Consider the following 22,515-nt stretch of genomic DNA (forward strand, 5'->3'; position numbering starts at 1 on the left):
AAGGGTCCAACCTCATTCTTTTGCATGTGGGTATCTAGTTTTCCCAGCACCATTTGTTGAAAAACTTATCCTTTCTCCAATGAATAGTCTTTGCACTCTTGTCAAAAATCATTTGACTGTATATGCAAAGGTTTATTTCAGGGCTCTCTATACTACTTCGTTAGTATATTGTGTTTATTTATGCCAGTACTACACTGTTTTGATTACTTTGTAGTAAGTTTTGAAATCAGAAAGTGCGAGTTCTCCAAATTTGTTCTTCTTTTTCTAGATTGTTTTGGCTATTCAGGGTCCCTTGAGAGTCCATATGAATTTTAGGATAGATTTTTCTATTTTTGTAAAAAACATCATTGGAATTTTTACCTCCTTGTGTAAGTTGATTCTTAAGTATTTTACTTTTTCTGATGCTATTGTAAATAAAAATATAATGATTGTAAATTTCTTTTTCAGATTACTTATTATTAATGTATAGAAGAACAACTAATTTTTTCATGTTGATTTTGTGTTCCACTAGTCTGCAGAATTTATTAGTTCTAACAATTTTTTTTTGTGGAATTTTTAGGGGTTTCAATGTATAAGATATTATTTGTAAACAAATATAGTATTAATTCTTCCTTTCCAATTTGGATGCTATTTCTTTCTTTATCTTGCCTAATTGCTTTGGCTAAAACTTCTAATATCATGTTGAATAGAAGTGGTGAAAGTGGGCATTCTTGCCTTTTTCCTGATCTTAGAGAAAAAGCTTTCAGTCTTTCGCCCATGAGTTTGATGTTATCTGTGGATTTCTATATATGGCTTTTATTATGTTGAAGTAGCTTCCTTTTACTCTGAGGGTTTTTTAGTGTTTTTAACATGAAAGCATGTTTACATTTGTCAGACACTTTTTCTGCATCCATCGAGATGATCAGGTGTTTTTTTCCTTCATTCTGTTAATGTGGTTTATTACATTGATTCATTTTCATATATTGAAACATCCTTGCATTCCAGGAATAAATCTCACTTAAAAATGATGTATAATCCTTTCAATATGCTGCTGAATTTGGTTTGTTAATGTTTTATTGAGGATTTTTGTATCACTATTCATCAAAGATATTGACATGTAGTTTTCTTTTCTCTTAGTGTCTTTGGCTTTGATATCAGGGTAGTGCTAACACCCTAGGGTGACTTTAGAAGAATTCTCTCTTCTTCAACTTTTTGGAATAGTTTGAAAAGGATTGATGTTAGTTAATTAAAAGAAAGTCTTTGGGCCCAGGAATAAATTCAACATAAAGTAATATAAATAAATATTTTTTTAATGTGAAAATTTTTTTTCCTAAAAAAAATTAAAAATTAAGCAAGAACATCGCTTATCACTTTATTTCTAAAAAGATTTTTTAACCTAATAGTAAGCATAAACAAATCGTTAGAATTAAAATGACTCAAGTGTTAATTTTCTTCATTGCAAATTTTCTGACAGGAGTATATGATGCCATCATGTATGACATCTTTTACGAAAAAATGGTCATTTTTTGTAGTATTTTGAGAACACTATGAATTTTCCCAGTGGCTTCTGACAATACTCTGATATGCAAAGTTATCTTTTCAACATGTCATATCATCATCCTTACCAAATTAACAAACTGTGTCAGTTGGTAATTAATCAACTACTTTTCATATGATTCAGGTTCTCTGCCATCAACTTCCCTAACCATCAGGAAATTCTACAACTTCTGCAAGATTAAGAATTTCAGCTTACACTGTATTTGTCTCATATTGTTTAAAACATCCAAAAATCATTGATAAACTGACCCTGCCCAAACTAATGCATGGTGAATTATAAAAGATGGTCTCTGTTAAGTGGGGAGGGATTTCAGGTTGAACTTAATTTTATAAGTGGTCAATTTATGACAGTGTATTGTTCTGTTATGTATTTCACTTTTTTAAAAAGAGTGATAGGGCCGGCCCCGTGGCTCAGCGGTTAAGTGCGCGTGCTCCACTGCTGGCAGCCCGGGTTTGGATCCCAGGCGCACGCCAACGCACCGTTCTCCTGCCATGCTGAGGCCGCGTCCCACTTGCAGCGACTAGAGGGATGTGCGGCTATGACATACAGCTATCTACTGGGGCTTTGGGGGGAAAAATAAATAAATAAAATTATAAAAAGAAAAAGAGTGATAGTTGAGGCCACTTAGATAATCAAAAGTTGAGAAAATAAGGAACTGATATACTCTGTAAGCTTCAAATATTTTCAAGCATAAGATACAATAAGAACTAAAACTAACAAAATGGCAGAGGAAATAGAGATAAGAGGATGAAATTGCAAAACTGAATCTATGATAATATCACAATGGCTAGCGTTGTGGTGCCAAGAAGGTGGTGAAGTCAAAGAATTCGTAAAGATGATAATAAACAGACTGCAAAGAAAAAGACTAAAATTTTCATAGAGAGAATTTTTACAGCGATATTACAAATAGAGAACAGGGAAGAGAAGTTCGATTAAGAGACAATCTGGTTCTTAAATTACTTCCACTGTAGAGAACAAAAAATCAATTTGCTGAAATATTTATTCCCCTCTATGACCCTATCTTTATCTGCAAAATCTCAGCCCTGGATCAATGTCACAATCCTCCTTTTCCATACTTGGGGAACAGAGCAATTAAGCTCATCTGAAACCTCAACTGCCCCGCCTGTGAAATAAGGCCGGCCATCCATTCTCACAGAGGAGCCAACTGGAGGTAGGATTTTTGATTCTGAATTCAGCTAAACATCTTCAAAGAATTGTATCTGGCCTTCCTTATCCAGGGCTATCAGTGAAGGGCTGGCTGGCTTTCAGAGAAGACCAATTCACAGTCAGCTGAGACATTTTCTGTTGAGGTCTCTAGAGAAGGCTGGCAGGTTTGTCAGTAAGAGTTGATTTCTATACAGGTTATATTTTTTTATTTATTCACAGATTAATAAAGAAATTTACATGGTAAGTATTACTTGTTATAAAGAAAAAAGGTTGTCTATTCTCTGGTCATTTAAGCAAAATCCTCCTCTCAGGGCCCACCCATGGACAAAGCCCAGATTTAATCTCCAACAGTCTGCCAGGCACTCTGTGGTCCGTGGGAAGCCCTCAAGTTGGCAGCCTCTTCCCTTGTGTCCTGTGCTGGTGTTTAATCTTCCATCTCTTCAGGGTGCAACTAGGCAGAGGCCTATCAGATCTTCAAGGGACTTGACATAGGAGAAATGTACTTTTCATTATCTTTAGATTTCTACACTTTTCAAAAAGACTTTCAGCATTTCCAGTAATTGTGTAGCAGTTTACCCAACACTAAGGTTCTCACTATTGAAAATTAAAATAAATAAATTTTGTAAAGCAAAAAAATGATCTTTGCAATTTTGTACAGAATCTATGTAATGGGTGCATCCTTATAAATGGAGGAAAGATAACAAATTTAACTATTTTGCTTAGTTAACACAGTAAGTAATATACTTTATATACTACCAATTTTGAGATTATTTGTATTTAACAATACTGCTTCAAACCCCTAAATCATTGTAAGTGGTAGAGTCTGCCATCTGCTTTGGCTGAACTGTTATATACAACAAGTCAGCCAAAATTCCTCCATTTCTGTATAATCTTGTATGTGGGTGGTAATGGTTAGTTCTTATAGATTGTTTGAATACGTGCATATCACAAAACACAAGCGGCCATTAAAAATTAAAATAGTCACCAAATACAAGGTTATCTGATTCCCAGAAAAAGAAAATGTTACTGTAACATTAAGGCTAAAACTGTCAAAATGAAAGCCAAGATACACTCAAGTCAAGATTTTGCTGAAAAGTTAACTGTCTCATCTTTGAAACTTTGTCATGTTTATTATGTAAGCAAGATACTTTCAGAGCCTAGAATATAGAAAGTCATTATTGGTAAGTTAACATTGTGATCATTTATTTTGTAAATGTTAATGTGAGAGATGTAATTCATTTTCTACTATATTAGGATTTTCATGTTCCACTAAATCTAAGGCCACGTTACTGGCAAGTTGGGATGCCTCTAGACATCTGAAAAATATGAGTCCTACACAGAAGCTTATACATTCTCTATTCATCAGGTTCCAAATTCTAAAACATTCTAAGGTTTTGGAACAAACCAATGGCATTCCAAATTGACAGTAGGGTTGTATGTGCCATACATGATCCTATAGGAAGAGAAATCCAGATTTTATTTTTATTTTTTTAATTTTATTTATTTATTTATTTTTCCCCCAAAGCCCAAGTAGATAGTTGTATGTCATAGCTGCACATCCTTCCAGTTGCTGCATGTGGGGCGCAGCCTCAGCATGGCCGGACAAGCGGTGTGTCGGTGCGCACCTGGGATCAGAACCTGGGCCACCAGCAGCAGAACGCGCACTTAACTGCTAAGACACGGGCCCGGCCCAAGAAATCCAGATTTTAAATAGAGGAGCTTGGGCACAAAAATAAAGTACATATTCAAGTCTGAAAGGGGATTTCAAGAAGGAAGGGACTCTCAGAACATGTGGTAAGTGGTAAATAACTTACCAAGGGCTCTCTAAAGGAGAACATATTGGGAACAAAAGAGCTTCACAGGCAGAGAGCTAAAATGGCATCTCTGGAACCCTTAAAATGAAACAGATGCTAAACTATTTTTTCCTAAAACTTAAAATGCGTCTTATCCTCCAAACAAATACCACCTCCCTGCCTTGCGGCTTACCTGGGCATAGTGACGTGTTGGAATCATTTCTTTAATTCCCTGGCTCTTAAACTTGATGGGCACCAGAAGCACCGGGAGGCCTTGTTGAAACCCAGATTGCCAGGCCCCACCCCAGAGTTTCCAGTTCTGCAGGTCTGCAGGTCTGCAGCAGCACCTGAGAATTTGCATATCTACCCAGTTCCCAGGTGATGCTGATGCTGCTGGTCCAGGGACCCCACTTTGAGAACCACAGCCTAACTTACACCCTATATATGGTTACCAAATCCATTATTTCATCCTTTGGCTGCTACTTTTCATTTATCACGTCAACACCTTAGCTCTGAGTCTCCTCACCTAGCAATGGGAATACTTGGAAAGTTTCACAGCTGGTTCTCCTTTCCGGCTCAGTTCTCCCTCTTCCTCTCAATACTACATTCTCTTGCCAGGTAATTGTTCCTTAAACATCAGTTCATCATAGTTCTTCCTTGCTCAAAAACTCATGGCTAGGGGCCAGCCCCGTGGCGTAGCAGTTAAGTGCTCATGTTCTGCTGCTGGCAGCCCAGGTTCGGATCCCAGGTGCGCACGAATGCACCGCTTGTCAGGCCATGCTGTGGCGGCGTCCCGTATAAAATGGAGGAAGATAGGCACAGATGTTAACCCAGGGCCAGTCTTCCTCAGCAAAAAGAGGAGGGTTGACCATAGATGTTAGCTCAGGGCTGATCTTCCTCACCAAAAAAAAGAAAACATTCATGGCTCTTATGGTGAGCACAAGACATATTAAATTCTCTACTTGGCTCATAAGGTCTTTAATAGCCTTACTTGAATAGTAAAATGTGGACACCCTGTTCCCTACCTATCTACTATAAAGGAGTATGTGAGGATTACCTAAGATACAGTCAGTTCTCATTATGCACAGTGTGACATTCTATAAATTCACTGTGAACACTGAATCAGTGAATATGACCCACTACTCCTACGGGAAATGCAGGGTTAGGTTCCTGCAAGCCTTAGTCAGATTTTCTTCAACTGATCAATACATAACTTTGTTTTCTGTGTTTCTCTTTAAAGTCACCTTATTTAATATATATTGTTGATATATTAACATTGAACTCACACCAACAGCACTGTAACTCGTGACTGAAAGAAGCTTGTCTAACACACATACTTTCTCTGTAAAGGCACGTCACAGCCTCTTGCCCTGAGGAACACCAGGCAGCATTGCAGCACTACACATGGGGGACATATTAAACAGCAAAGTCACCAACACAAGGCACAAAAAGATAAGAAATGGGGCACTAAATAGACTGCAAGAAGGACACTTGTTTACAGTATGGGCTGAAACAAGAGGGCAGAGCGTCACCTTGTTCCCCTCAGCTGGGAACATGCACGTCGAGTGAATCAAATTTTTCACCACATTGTGCATATCTGCAAATGGACATGAAAACCCTGAGAGTGTTGATTTGGGGGCTGCCAGTTCATTTTAGCTAGTGGGCAAGTGTGCAAACACGGAATCCACAAATAATGAGGATCAACTATATTATGAAAACATCTTTTCAAAACCAGAGTATTGCTCAGAAATAAGAGCAATAATGATAACATAACAGCTAACATTTTAGTGCCTACTATGTGCCAGGAGCTCTTCTAAGCACTTTATATTAGTTAATGCATTTCAATCTCACTAAAACCCTATGAGACAGGAGTTATCTGTAGCCCCATTTTATAGATGAGGAAACTAACGCTCAGAGAGTAAATATTTTGCACAGATTCCCCAGTTAAAAGTGGAATAACTGGGATTGGTGCCCAGACAAACTAGTCCAAAGCCCACAGCCTCAACTACTATGGTAGGAATGTGAGCGAATTTTCTACCACTCCCCAAAAAGTCACTTCTGCTCCACCAAGTGTGGACTCCCACATACTTATTCACTCATCAAACATTTTCTGAGTGCCCCAAATGTGTCAGGTACTGTGTTTAGATACTGGAGGGACAAATAGAATGTCAATGCAAATAATCTATTACCAATATATAATTCAAAATTGGGTTGAGTTTATTATGAGCCAACCTTTGAGAACCATATAGCCCGGGAGAGTCTTTTCATGAAGAATTGGAGCACTCCAAAGAAGTGAGGTGTACAGAGTGGTTATATACCATCAAAGAGCATGTACCACATGTGATTGCAGTGTCCCTTTTACAATAGCCACGACAATGACCTGTTGGCAAGTCAATTGATGGACACAGTGGGTATCAGGTCTGCTGTCTCCATGGGCGTGGCTGTTGTCTCAAGTTGGGTGGTCACAAGATGAGCACAGCAATCAAATCCTAGCCTAGGGAGAAATGCTTATCCTTAAGGAAATGCCAATGTTGCATTTACATCTTAAGGGCATTGTTCTTGTCTTTGGGACATGTTAATTGCTTAAAGTGGATATATAATGGATGAACAGAGGCTACAGGCCCCTTTTGGGAAAAAAAAAATGGTCAAGCCCAACTAGTTTTACACCAAATGGCTTCCTCATGTGCTCCAATATATCCTATCACTCGCCATTTATTTATCATTTTCCCCCTTTTGATGTATAATCTTTCAATAGAAAGAATTGATGATAAAAATATTGTCCCTCAGAGCCAGGGTGGTTGCTGCATGCTCTGGGTCTATCATGTCCCTCAGTGCCAGGCTTTTATCTCATCTATTTGCTCAGTTGTTCACGTTGGGTGGAATTAGTTGGATATTGTGGACAAGCAAAGAGGTATATATATATATAAACAGAGGAAGCATTTCATGGGTTTTGGATTAATTTTAGGTTGTTGCACAAATATTGTATATGCACTTTTTAAAAAAATATATATAGCCCCTTATGTTACATTGTGCACAATTATAGAACAAGTACAGTAACAATGATAATAATTAAACATTTTTTTTAAAAGATTAGTTTAAAATGAGTTTTTAGGCATAGTCCTTATCAGAAAAGGAAATTTGTCCAGGGTTATAAGATTGATTGGCCATCTCAAGTCACTGAGCCACCATTACTCTAGTTTGCATGCCAGTCTTACAACACTAAGTAAAGAAAACAACAATCAGTTTGACTATTATGATTAGTACAAGAATTCCAAGAAGTAATAGAAATAGGAATTGCAATCCAGATTGAAAAAGGGAACCAATACCAGAAGGGAGCCAACCAAACAAATCAAGGCTGGGTGTAGGATCGCTTAAGGCATTCACCTGTTTTTTCATGTGCTTTAGTAGAGATGACACATTGGAAGACTCGTCAGGTATAAACATACAGCATTCAGTTTGAATGATCGCACGTGTACCACCTTGGGTTGCTGTAAGAATATCTAAGGCCATTCTATTTTGAAGGACAGCTTTTCTCGTTAAAGACATTTCAGTATTTAAGAAAGCTATTCTTGCCTGACTATCGTTAAGGGCTTGTTGAGTAAATTTTGTCAGAGCCTCTATATGTGATATGATGTCTTCCAGCCCTAAGGAAGGAGCAAATATTGGTGGTCATACTAGTGGAACACTGAATGAGCCCATCTGGCCTTAAGGAAAGGCAGATTGGCCACAGATATTAGCTCTGGTCGAATCTTTCCCTGTATCCAAGAGAAGCCAAGAGTGCAGTGCCCTAGTCATCCTGGTGGCAGCCAAGGCTAGAGATTTGTTCCACATAACCATTGAGTTCCATTAGGAGCCATCCAATAGACGCCTGGTCTTCGAGACCAATCTGTTCCAAACCAATCACTTTTTTTTATGCATAATAGTATTCTGACATGACTCTGGGGATATCCAGCCCATCTTTAGAGTGTAATTTGGTAGATTTTGTCTGGAATGATTTCTCTGTTCCCAACATAAAGGTGCTGGTATGTTTAAAGTTCCATGGCTAGGAGTAAGCCAAACATACCCATCCCAAATTTGTGTGAAACCTTCCATAGTTTTTACTGTAATGTTTGGTTTCTTTTGTTTATCTGCAATTTGTTGGGATAATTGGATGGTTTGAGTAACAGAAAAAGAATAACCGTGTTCTGTATTATTAATAGTATGGGCTATTGACCATGTTTCAGGATCATAATTAGTAATATCAGACGAACTGTGAACATTAGAACTAGATCTTTCTATCACAATAAATTGTTTTAGAGCTTTCCAATCTGTGTCTCTAAAGGGAAAGACCGGGCCGGCCCCGTGCTTAGCGGTTGGGCATGTGCGCTTCACTGCTGGCGGCCTGGGTTCGGATCCTGGGTGCGCACCGGCGCACCGCTTCTCCAGCCGTGCTGGGGCCGCATCCCACATGCAGCAGCTAGAGGGATGTGCAACTATGATATACAGCTATCTACTGGGGCTTTGGGGGAAAAATAAATGAATAAAAAAAATTATAAAAAAAATAAAAAATAAAAAAAAATAAAGGGAAAGACCCACCAAGGCAACCCAGAGGTGTTAGAAAGCGGAAGTTGGCCACATAGCCAACAATTGGACTGATTTTTGTGTGTAGCAAAGAAATGTGCCCATTGCAGAAAAACATTGCCATCAAAGGTCCATTCAGATGTAGACTGGAAAAACAAAGCATTAGGGAAACCTTGAATGGCATTTTTTTTTTTCGTAATCAACAAAAGGTTTTGTAATTAGGTTCTAATCTATCTTATAAAGTTGAAGGGTAGGGGCCGGCCCAGTGGCGCAAGCCGTTAAGTGCGCGCGCTCCGCTGCGGCGGCCCGGGGTTCGCTAGTTCGGATCCCGGGCGTGCACCGACGCACTGCTTGGCAAGCCATGCTGTGGCGGCATCCCATATAAAGTGGAGGAAGATGGGCACAGATGTTAGCTCAGGGCCGCCTTCCTCAACAAAAAAAGAGGAGGATTGGCGGATGTTAGCACAGGGCTGATCTCCTCACACACACAAAAAAATAAATAAATAAATAAATAAAGTTGAAGGGTAAAGGATTGGTGTAGGAAAATGGTAAGGCAATCTAGAAATTGATTATTTTAGCAATTACATAAAGCTTAAACACTACAAGGGTTTAAATGAGGAGATATAAGGTTAGGAATACAGGCCTGGTCCAGAGTCTCGGGACAGCTGTCTACAACAGCTGTCATCTTCTTCTCATCATGGTTTGGAGATATTCATCTTGGTCAGTCGAAGTTGGGTGTCAGAGACTGGAGTTGAAGTCCATTCAGGTGGAGAAGACTTTTTTAAATGAGATGTGAATCCATGAGTCTACGCCTTTTAATTTTGCAGCACATGGATTGGTTAAAAGCACCTAACATAGTCCTTTCCAACAGGGCTGCACAGAGTCCTTTATCAGGTGTCTTTTCCAATAAACAAAATCTCCAGGTTGTAATCCATGATCCTTAAGGTCTTCGTCTCCCGGGAGCTTACTGTGAAAAGAATTAGCTACCAGTTTCTCATTTCTTTTAAGATCCTCAATGAGACCTTGACAATAATGTAAAATATCTCCTTTAAGTAAAGTTGGTTCATACATTTCTTCATCTAATTGCATAGGTCGTCCAGTTATTATTTTGAAAGGAGACAGTCGATGTTTACCAAACAATGTAGATCTAAGACTGAGGAGCACTAACGGAAGAGCTTTTGGCTATGAGAGATTAAATGCTTCTGAAACCTTTGCCAATTGAAGTTTGATCGTGCTATTAGTTCTTTCCACCAATCCTGAGGATTGGGGATGGTAAATGCAGTGGAAATGCTGCATTATTGGCCAAATATTACAAATAGATTTAATTATTTGTCCGGTGAAATGAGTTCCCTTGTCACTATGTAACTCGGTAGGAATTCTCCAAGCAGGAATTATTCTCTCTAATAGTAATTTACCTACTGTTAGAGCCGTTGCTCTTCTGCAAGGAAGGGCCTCAACCCAATGTGAGAACATACAGATCATTACCAAGATGTATTTATATCCTTGAGATGGTGGCATTTAGACAAAGTCCAATTGCCATACCTCAAAGGGTCCCTTAGGAAGGGGAAAGTGACCTTGTGACCCATGAAGTGGTTTTCCTGGATTCTACTTTGGGCATATAACACAACGAGTATAAGTTTTATGGGCCAGTGTGGGAGAAAGTTTCCAAAAGTATTGTTTTCCCCATAAAATCATCTGTTCAGGTGCCCAGTGGGTTAGTTGGTGTATATGTTGGAGCAGGGGCAATTGTGCTCCAACAGGTACTATGGGTTTCCTATGGGCCCAAACCACATCTGTGAGGGGGTGTCAAAAATTCCCCCTTTTGACTGCCATATCTGTTTTTCTTCTTACTTGGTCACTTCTTTGGCTTGTAGAAGGAAGTCTTTTACTGGCTTAGCAGAGTTACTAGGAAGCAGCAGGCATTCTCGAGGCTGGGTAGGGCAAGCCTTCAAGGCTGCTTGTGTAGCAGCTACATCAGCAAGCCGGTTTCCTTTAGCTTCCAAAGTATCAGATTTGGAATGCCCTAGTATTTTAATAATCGCTAGTTGTCTCGGTAGCTGTATAGAATGTAATAATTCTGCAACCTGTTTCTCCTTCTTTATAGGCTGATCTGAAGAGGTTAAAAACCCTCGTTGTTTCCACAGCATTCCAAAGTCATGTGCTACTCCAAAAGCACAATGGCTGTCAGTGTCGATATTTGCTACCTGGTCTCTGGCCAATTGACAAGCTCGAGTTAAAGCAATTGACTCGGCTTGCTGTGCTGACTTTATCTCTGGTAAATTATGTCTACTGAGGACGTTACTGCATATCCAGCCCGATAACATCCTTGTTCATCCTTTGAGTAAGATCCATCTGTGAACCAAATTAGATCAGCATTATCAATGGGAGTTTCTTGCAAATCATTCCTAGGAGTAAGTAGGTAATTAGTTAATAAATGTAGTCGTGGGCATCTTCTTCTTGTGATGCTGGAAGTAAAGTTGCAGGGTTAAGATTATTACACCGGGCTAAGGTAATATTAGGAGCAGAGAGCAACAGAGCTTCATAGGAGGCTAGTCAGCTGACAGAGTAATGCTGAGTGTGATGAGATTTTAGGAGAGATTAGACTGAGTGAGGAACATAGATAGTCAAAGGAGACCCCATCACTATTTCTTCAGTGGCCTTGCATAAGAGCGCTGCTGCTGAAATGGCTCTCATACAAGGCGGAAGCCCTTTTGCCACTGAGTCTAACTGCTGACTATAATACCCTATAGGTCAATGTCGACCTCCGTGTTTTTGAGTTAAGATACCTAAAACATTTCCTTTATCTTCATGTATGAAAAGGAAAAATGGCAAGCTGTAATTAGGATGTCCTAAGGCTGGTTCTTGGGCCAAAACGGACTTAAAGGTAGTTACTGCCTTCTCTCCTTCTGGTGTCCATTCAATTACATCAGGCTGGTCAGACTTTAGTAATGTATATAAGGGCTGGGCAATAAGTGAAAAGTTAGGTACCCAGTTCCTGCAATATCCAGTTAGTCCTAGGAATCTTCTTAACTGTTTCTTTGTCTTAGGCAGAGAAAAAGCCAGGATTCCTTTAATCCTTTCAAAATCAATCAACAGTCCATCCTTAGATATCAAGTGTCCTAGATATTTTACAACAGGCAGACAAACATGTAATTTGTCCTTGGACACTTTATGCCCCTTAGATGCTAGCTGTTGCAACAGATAAATTGTGTCCTTCTCAGAATCCAACTTAGTGTTTGAACACAAGAGAAATCATCCACATATTGAATTAAAGTGGTGTCATTAGGGAATTCTATATTCACTAAATCAGCCTGGCGTATCCAGGAAAAATAAGTGGGCGTCTCAGTATAGCCCTGTGGCATAACTGTCCAGGTATCCTGACGATCTTCCCACGTGAAGGCAAAAAGATATTGACTATTATTTTCTACGGGAATGCTGAAGAAGGCACTGCGTAAATCAGTGACTGAGAAATAGCGGCTGTTAGTTGGAATGGCCGAGAGCAAAGTGTGTGGGTTAGGAACCACAGGATGTCGGGGAATCACGATGTTATTTATAACTCTCGGATGTTGAACAAATCTCCAGCCTTTCCCATTTGGCTTTTTACAGGCAAGATAGGTGTATTACAGGGACTAGTACAAGGAATTATAAGTCTCTTTTCAAGAAATCCTGAATGATAGGGCTTATCCCATTTAATGCCTCTGGTCCAAGTGGATATTGCCGAATATTAGATAGAGGCTTAGAGTTGTGAACAGTCACCTTAATAGGAGTGGCTGATTTAATTTTCCCAATATCTGAAGAGGATGATGACCATAATTCTCTAGGCACTTGTAATAACAGGTCATCAATTTTCTCTTTTATTTGAGTCATTGATTTCACAATCATCAACCTTTCAGCAATTACAGTCTGGTCAGCATCCCGATTTTCTGAATCTAGAATCATTTCGTCCTTTCGTGAAAAGGCAACATGGACTTTGTATGGTTCTAGAAGATCTCGTCCAATCAAATGAATTGGAGCACATTTAACCAGGAGAAACACACTTTTTCCTGTGATGGTTCTTAATTGAAAAATTATTGGTTCTGATTTAAAAAGCTACACTGGAATATTCGAAACTGCTACCATTTCAACTGCCCGTTTACTCCGAGGGAGAGGGCAATGAATAAGGGTAGGGTTGAGGACAGATAAGGTAGCCCCGGTATCTACAAGGACCTTTAAAGTTTCTCCTCCAGTAGTTATCTCAATTTCCCCTAAGGCATTTGTGAGAAGGAGGGGAAATGCCCTCTCGTAATCCTTGGAGCAGCCCTATTCCTGTTTATTGTTGTCACCCCCTAAATCCCATTTGAGTTTATGGCAGTCTTGTTTGAAACGACCAGGCTTTTTGCAGTAGTAACAGACACAGTGATTTCTTTTCTGGTTAGATTTTAAAAGGATGGCGTTTGTTGGGCCACGAAGCCGTTGTAGCTGTATACTCATAACCTTAGTGGCCTTTTTTTTCTGGAGGGTTTTAGATAGTTTATCTGTAATAGTGACAAGAGCACTAGTGTGCATTAAAGTCCAATCCAGTTCCTGTCTCTTAACTAATTTTGCTAATTCCTCATCTAATCCTTCCAAGGAAATTGAATTGAAAATTGAATCATTTTAATGATCCTCAAAACATTCAGGAGCCGCCCCAGAGTGCTGTTTGAAGGCTCTCTCAAGCCTTTCGAAATAATCAAAGATAGAGTCCTCGGGTCTGTGCTTACATTGATGGACTTTAGCCCAATCTATCCTCCTGGGAAAAACTACTGGAATGGCTTTGTGTAAGTTTTGAGCAATATACCTACACTCCTTAAGGTGGTGAGGCCCATGCTTATGGAAATCCTCCAGGGGGTCTCTCCAATCTGCCTCTTTTATCCATTCATTTGCTTTGTTCTCAGACACCAGCAAATGCACATGCTGATATAAATCTGAATATCCTGTGCATATGTTCTAACAATAAAATCAAATTCTTGAGCAAACCCTAAAGGATCTGGTAAAGGGTCTGAGAAGTCCTTTGTCAAATTCTTAAATTCACTTCTAGTCCAAGGAGTATACACAAGAGCAGGCTCATCTCACCCAGTAACAGGTTTCTTCTTAAAGGCAGCCACTACAACTTTAGGACTTTCAGTGTCTGCTTCCTGAGAGTTACTCCTTCTTTTCTCTAGGGGTGGAGGAGGAGGGGAATGTGAAGGAGGAGGAGGAGGTGAGGGAGGAGGAGGAGGTGAAGGAGGAGGACGAGGAGTTGAGGCAGGAGGAGGTGAAGGAGGAGGAGGTGAAGGAGGAGGAGGAGGTAAGGGAGGAGGAGGAGAGGAAGGAGGAGAGGGAGGAGGAGGAGAGGGAGGAGGAGGAGGAGAGGGAGGAGGAGAAGGAGGTGAAAGAGGAGGAGGAGGTGAATTACGAGGAGCGGGTGAGGGAGGAGGAGGAGAGGAAGGAGGAGGAGGTGTGGGAGGAGGAGGAGGTGAGGGAGGAGGATGAGGTCAGAAAGGAGGAGGAGGACAGAGAGGAGGAGGAGGAGAGGGAGGAGGAGAGGGAGGAGGAGAAGGAGGTGAAAGAGGAGGAGGAGGTGAATTAGGAGGAGCAGGTGAGGGAGGAAGAGGAGAGGAAGGAGGAGGAGGAGTGGGAGGAGGAGGAGGTGAGGGAGGAGGAGGAGGTGAGAGAGGAGGAGGAGGTGAGGGAGGAGGAGGTGAAGGAGGAGGAGGACAGAGAGGAGGAAGAGGTGAGGGAGGAGGAGAAGGTGAGGGAGAAAGAGGTGAGGGAGGAGGAGCAGGTGAGAGAGGAGGAGGAGGTGAAGGAGGAGGAGGAGGTGAGGGAGGAGGAGGTGAAGTGGATAGGTCAGGGTACGGAAGCTCAGAAAGGAAAGGATACACGGGTGCTGAGGGAAGGAGGAGATGAGCTCTGAGGTGCTGAAAGCAGCGGTGGTGGAGGAGGTAGAGGAGGTGAGGGGGGTGGACAGCTTCTGACTTCTTATCTCTCTTTAATTCAGAAATGGTCTCAGTCAGTTTACGGTTAGTCTCCTGTAAAGAGGTCATTTTATCATTATTACACTTCGAAGCCTCTAAATGCCAATTGTAATAATCTTCCCCTTCTTTTGTTTTGGTTTTATCGCCGGCTTTTTCAACATGGGCGCGCAAATACAGTAGTTTTCAGAGGTCAAACGTTCCCCATTTTGGCCATTTACGACCTAAGTCATCCTTAGTTAACCTTTCCCATTTAGTTAAATACTTGCAAGCATTGTTTCCGTATGCATTATACGGGAAACCAGCGGGAGTCCCCGTCGGGGGTTGTCCATCTGGAAGCCGGCAGGCTTTTGAAGCACGGTTTCCCATTTTTAGTTCTGTTTGTTCGTTTGTTTTTTCTAAAGTCTGAACAACTTCTCGAACTGTGCAGTGGGTCACAAGTGTGCTGCTTTGAGTGTTATTCCCTAAAGGAATGTCGTAATCACTGTCTTATTTGTCTAGGTTTCTCCCGCTGGCAGTCTAGGACCACTGTGGCGGTTCGGAGCGCGGGTGACCAACTCTCATGTGCGCATCCCCGGACGAAGCTATAATTAATTAACGTGAATGATAATGGAATGCCTTATAGGATGGCTACACATCGTGAGGTTCACCTCTGAGACGCCTACTGAGGTTTTTCAGTCACCTGTAAAACGCCTTTTCAGCCAGGAGGAGCCATGTCTCTTTTCTTCATAGCTGAACAAGTTCAGACTCTCATTTCTCTATCAAGCAGTTTTGTAGAGACCTTATAAACATAATTCTTTCCAATTTTAAAGCCAAATTAAAAGGACAACCAACTCATTTACTCCAAGCTTTCCCTAAGTTCCCTTGGCCTGGGAAATTCCCCCTAGGTTTTTCTCCACCTAGGAAATGTACCGGTACCCTTCAAAGTCTCTACTCTCAAGACCTTAAAACAGCTCAAATAAACTCTTGGACCATCAACTTAAAATAAAGAGGTCTGGGATTCAGGAGAACTCACCAGGGTCACCTGAAGAATGCAGTGATCTGGGTGGGGCTCAAAGTGCCCCTGTGGTACCAAATGTCAGTTCAGTGTAGATTCCAGGTGGTCTCTGGTGGATTTCTCTGAAATCCTGCCACAACTACGCCAAGAAATGTCGATGCAAATAACCCATAACCAATCTGTAATTCAAAAATGGGGTGGGTTTATCATGAGCCAACCTTTGAAGACTGTATAGCCTGGGAGAGTCCTTTCATGAAGAAATGGAGCACTCCGAAGAAGTCGGGTGTACACAGTGGTTATATACTATCAAAGAGCATGTATCACATGCGATTGCAGTGTCCCTTTTACAATAGCCGCAACATTGACCTGTCAGCACCTCGATTGATGGACACAGTGGGTATCAGGTCTGCTGTCTCCATGGGCGTGGCTGTTGTCTCGAGTTGGGTGGTCACAAGATGAGCACAGCAATCAAATCCTAGCCTAGGGAGAAATGCTTATCCTCAAGGAAATGCTAATGTGAGGGAAGTTGCTTTTACATCTTAAGGGCATTGTTCTTGTCTTTGGGCCATGTTAATTGCTTAAAGTTGATGTATAATAGATGAACAGAGGCTACAGGCCCCTTTTGGACAAAAAAAAAAAAAAAACTAGGTCAGGCCCAAATAGTTTTACACCAAATGGCTTCCGCATATGCTCCAATGTATCCTATTCCTTGCCATTTATTTATCAAGAAGAAGTATAATCTCAGCTTTAAGGAGCTCACTGTCTATGAGATATGAATAAAACAACAGTTATGTAAAAGTAGATAAGTACAGGGTCCCAACATGGGGACATCAAAAGGGGTCTCTAGATGGAGACCTCTCAGGAAAAGTGTCCAAGAGGGAGGAACATTTGACATGAGTTTAGATTAAGGAATAGGAATTAAGTTGATTAAACAAGGGGATAGGAGTGCAGAAGAAACACATATAAAAAGACAGATATAAAGGATGCTAAAGCTTTCAGAATATTGGGGTATTGTTAAGGCTGGAACAAAGCGAACACGTAGGAAAGAGTGGGTGATGAGGCTAAAGATGAGGACAGCAAGAGAAAGCCTGCGTGTCCAGCTCAGGAATCTGAATGATCTCTCAGATGCTCTGAGCAGTCATTGAAAGAGTATAAGCAGATGTCACATTTAAACAAATTTGGATTCTTGAAGGTAACTCTGGAGGCATTGGGGAGGAAAGATTAGAAGAAATTAAGACTGGAAGTAAAGGGTGCTGTTGGGAGATTAGGCAGTGATCCAGATAAGATAGGCCTTGGCTCAGGCGGGGGGTCTGCAGGTGGGGGAGGCCAGGAGATGTGAAGCAGTGCTGGGCTCCTGGAGGAGGAAACTGAGCTGCCTCTCAGTCACAGGAAGACTGTGCTTGTCATGGCCTCCCCACCCCCATGCCCAAATGCCATGTTCCTTTCTACATCTGTACCTTTCCCCTCTTCCTCCATCTGATATCCTCACACTTTCTTCCCTCCACCTGCCCAAAAGTGGTCCCTTTGAGGACTTGATGTAGTCCACCTCTCCTAAGAAGCTGTCCTTAATTACAATTTCTCGATAACATTCCCATTTTTTTTAGGTTCTCCAATACAACATACACTAAATACCTTGGCAGAATCAAGTTACATCTTGCAAACCATGTCATGGATGTGGAGGAGCTTGGAACCTTATAATTCTTTGTATTTCCTTCAATACCTACCACAAATACCTTGCACATATAGGTTATGCCTTTAGATCAGCTGCTTGAACCATTTGTCTTTCTCCACAGGTCAACAGTGTTGCTCTGAGCAAATGAATTTTACATCTTCTCAAACTCAATAGAGCCAAGATGGAACTTCATTTCCCCTGCAAGCCTTACTGCCCTAGAGAAAAGCAAAAACAACGTGTGACAACTAATTCTTTCTCCACATTCTCATCTCAAATTGCAACTGTTTTCCAGATGTTAACTGGTTTTCATTCTTAAAACTGACAGAAAATTTTCTCATTATTTCCTTTTCTTTCTTTTTTTGTGAGGAAGATCAGCCCTGAGCTAACTTCTGTTGCCAACCTTCCTCTCTTTGTTGAGGAAGATTGGCCCTGGATTAACATCTGTGCCCATCTTCCTGTAATTTATATGGGATGTTACCACAGCATGGTTTGACAAGCCGTATGTTGGTGCACACCAGGATTCCAACCTGTGAACCGGGGCTGTCGCAGTGGAGCGCGCGCACTTAACCGCTGTGCCACAGGGCTGACCCCTCTCTTTATTTCTAAAGCTGAAATGGCTCAATCGTTCTCTGGGCTAGTTGGAGTTTCCATAAAATGAAAATGTACATTCCAGAAAAATCCTTAACTTTCCAGAATAATCCTTAATATATTATGGTAAACACCTTGGCAAAATGTCACTGATTTTCAATGTCAGTGCCTCCACAAGGGTATCCTTGCATTGTCTCCCCTCCCAACCACCTCTCATTTTGCCCCTCCCCAGGCTCATGGGCTCAAAGTGTTTACTGAGCACTAAGAATGATCAGAGTCTGAGGGAGACTTCAAGGATGACTAAGCCATGTTTTCTGACCCCAACCATCTCTCTCCATCTCTCCTTTAACCTCTATTTTTCTTATTCTGGTTTCTACTTTAGTTGTTTACTTGTCTTGTGAATTGTTGTTTTGTGGTTTATAATTACCATGTAAACTCATATTACTTTTTGCCTTAGAGTTTAGAAAGAACTTACATTAAACAAGGTTTTTTTCCCAGCCCTTTGATGTGTCTAATACCTTCCAATGCAATTCAAGTGGCTTCTTGTTTTTACGTCTCCATCATTATCCCTTCAGAATTATGTTCACCCCACACTTTTGATCTGACCAATGCTGCTTTACTTTTTAAAATTTTCTATGCTGAGACTCACGTGAAGAATCCCTCAAGCACCATCAACTAGGCCACCCCACATTCCTCACATCTGTTTCCTTGATTTGTTCCTAAATAAATATGTTTCTTTTTTTTTTGTGAGGAAGACCAGCTCTGAGCTAACATCTATTGCGAATCATCCTCCTTTTTTTCCCCCAAAGCCCCACTAGATAGTTGTATGTCATAGTTGCTCATCCTTCTAATTGCGGTATGTGGGATGCAGCCTCAGCATGGCCAGAGAAATGGTACGTCAGTGCGCGCCCGAGATCCAAACTCAGGCTGCCAGTAGCGCAACGCACAAACTTAACCGCTAAGCCACAAGGCCGGCCCAAGATGTTTCTGAAACTAATAATAAATTGTACCAAGTGGTCATTGTATAAAAAGCACTATCACAGATACCTTAAAGAGAACAAATGGAAAAGAATATTCAAATGCTCAGATAGGTTTGCCATCAAATCAGGCATTGAGGGGACCAGGGCGCACTGATCAGAGCAGGATCCTAAGAGAAGAGTTTTAAGTCAATTTCAAGTGAGGTTAAAACTGGAATGAGATAGTATTTTACCAGTTAGCTGAAATCATAAGCATTTTCCTGACCTTTGAGAGTTTATTTGCATATAAACTCTACATGTGGGGTAAGAGAGGGCTGATATTGTTTAATTTCTTTTTATTATTCAGCACTTTGTAACAGATGTGGCTATTCACAATTAATAAATATCATAATGTGGAGAGACCCAACTTTCAACTGCCTGACATTATCAATTCTTAGACAAAGCTAGAGTTTTAAAGATCAAATTTCATTCTAGTTACCTGTCAACTAGTCCATTTATATCAGAAAGATGCTGAGTTTTAGGAAAATACTTCAAAACACAAATTTTATATGTAATTTCAAAAGCAAAAGATTAGTCAAAAACTGGGTGGTAACCCGTTTTGCTACCATATATTAATCTTTAACATGGGAGCGAACATTTTTTGAGAATATAATTGATATTTGCCTGTTTGTATATTGTAGAATGTTAAAGGATTTACAGTTTTAATAGTATTTCAAATACCAGAGAATAAAAAACAGAATTGTATCAGTTTTATGAAATAGTTTTTTAGACATAGCAGATTTTCACAGCATATTACTTGAAAATAAAATAATCAGTTAGTGAGGTTTATGCAATGTGGTTTTATTTTAAACTTGCTCATTCCATAGGAGCATCAATAAAAGCCCTCCAGGGATGGCTGACTCTCTTTCCCTCCACATGAGCACCAGCTGCGTTTGCTTTAAGCATCAGACTCTCAGGCAACATCATAGCCCTCAACTCCGTTTAGTTGAGAAAAGTCGTTATGAGTCGTGTGTTTTTTCTAGGGGTATGGAGCTCCCAGACTTATTAACTACAGGGAGAGAGTAAGAGTCAGAACACATTCATTAAACTCCAGTGTGCTCAGGTGAGAGGGTAAGTACCTGAACTCACATCTGAAGAAGAACTTAGAGGATGCTATCTGACTCTGCTTTGTGCCCCTGACTAAGCAGTCCTGGACTTCCCCCTTATGGCCACAGAATAACACAGGCAGCCTTGATGGACCAGAAATCCTCCTATGTCCATCATTTGTACAGAGCAAACTGGCTTAAGACCTCGTTTCCTGCTGCAGTGGTAATTTGCAGAGATACAGAACTGCCATCTAGTGACTAAGAAGAAGACAGCAAGGTGCTTTACATGGAAAATGAAATTGTAAGTTTTTTAACAGAGAACAGTGAAGCACTAAAGTTGGTAAAGTTGACACAATGTGGCACAACAAAGTTATAATAAAACTGAAAAATGTGTAGGTGAAGTAATCAGTTGTTCTCTATACCTCTAAAATATGACGACATTTGACTCATAAATAGTATAATTAAAATATAATAGAATAACTTTGGAAATACTCCTCATCTCATCCAATGATGTTGGCAAGAGCTGGTATTAAATAGCCAGATGGTGAGTGCCCATGTTGAAGTACCATTTTTATCACAGTGGAGAGAATATGAGGCATAAAACCCAACAGACTGATGTTCAGATCTTCCCTCTTACCCTTGATCAATTTTGTAAACGTGGTCTTTTTTATTTTTGTTTTTGTGAGGAAGATCAGCCTTGTGCTAACTTCTGCCAATCCTCATCTTTTTTTGCTGAGGAATACCGACCCTGGGCTAACATCCGTGCCCATCTTCCTCCACTTTATACGGGACGCCACCACAGCATGTCTTGCCAAGCAGTGCATTGGCGCGCGCCCAGGATCAGAACCGGCAAACCCCGGGCTGGCGCAGCGGAGCGCTCGTGCTTAACCGCTCGTGCCACTGGGCAGGCCCCTAAACGTGGTTTCCTTTATCAGTTAATATGAATCATAATAGTTACTTTAAAGGATTACTGTAAGAATTGCATGAGGTAATACAGTAAAGGAACTGGTGTAGAGTGATAGTTAATTCTCCTGCCCTGTCTCTCTTCTATGAAACATACACAAATCATTCAAGGAGAGAACTCGTCTATACAATAAACTTATGACAAAGAGTCAATGGCTCCAGAAGTAAGGGCCACCATTGTTGAGGGCTTAACCTCAACTGCTTCCAAATACTCTTAACTCTCAATTAATTTTATGTGCTTTCGGTCTTCCAGACACTGAACTGGCTACAAGGAAAGCAGAAGGTGTGAAATTTAAATTGATCTATTTCAACCTTGATTGGCCAAGCTGTAACATCAGGTGTTTTAAATCACCTAGTTCATCAGGTTTTCTGCTTATTACTATATATTTTACCATCGTTCATGGCCTGAGAAAAATAGAAAATCATTATAATTTTACACACATGAATATATATCTTAACTATTACAGCTGGAATCTTAATATATAGAGCAATGTTGTACATGTTTTGTCCTGGTTGATAGTACGGAATACTTTTGTCCAGGTTTTCTTTGGCATTATCATATTTAATGAAGAACTCAGTAATATACGCCCTGGAGATAAGGATTTAGAAAAATCTAACATACTATCCTAGTCATGTCTCAAAAAAAATGCTATAAAAATAATGAAAGGATATTTTGAAGGCACTATTTTTCTTAATTATTTCCAACTCTATGTCCCTTTACCTCTTTTTAATCATTCTGCATCTTATTCACTATTGGCTAATCATCTCACAGTAATTAAATAACGCTCAGCTGGGTCCCCTATGCCTCTTCAAGTGCTCCAGCCTGATGTTGGTCTCAGCTCTGACAAAAAGAAGCTGGGAAAACCTGTTTTGTGGCAATATTCTTAAGGATATTTTTACTCTTACAATAATAGTTATATTTTTGAAAGGCACCAGTGGATTATAAAATCAAGTACTCGACCCATGTTGTATCCTCATTTTCCCTCCAGGGGGAGCACAACTTTCATGTGTAATGCAGGGCTGCTGCTTTATTGTTTCCTTTCAAGATATTACTTGTAAAACATGTCGACGTAAATAATCTATAATCAAACTATAAATCAAAATTGGGGTGAGTTCATTATGAGCCAACTTTTGAGGACCATGGCCCAGGGCCTTCCTTCCCTAAAGAAGGAAGGGCACCAAAGAAGTGGAGTGTACGAAGCGG

At 40.5% G+C, this 22,515-nt stretch overlaps 1 pseudogene; it reads left to right on the plus strand.

Moving 5' to 3' along the window:
- LOC131421905 (peroxynitrite isomerase THAP4-like) overlaps positions 1-22,515 on the plus strand; it is a 183,139-nt pseudogene that overhangs the window by 86,815 nt on the left and 73,809 nt on the right.

This window comes from Diceros bicornis, chromosome 25, assembly GCF_020826845.1.
Source record: "Diceros bicornis minor isolate mBicDic1 chromosome 25, mDicBic1.mat.cur, whole genome shotgun sequence".
In the NCBI taxonomy this organism is placed as follows: domain Eukaryota; kingdom Metazoa; phylum Chordata; class Mammalia; order Perissodactyla; family Rhinocerotidae; genus Diceros; species Diceros bicornis.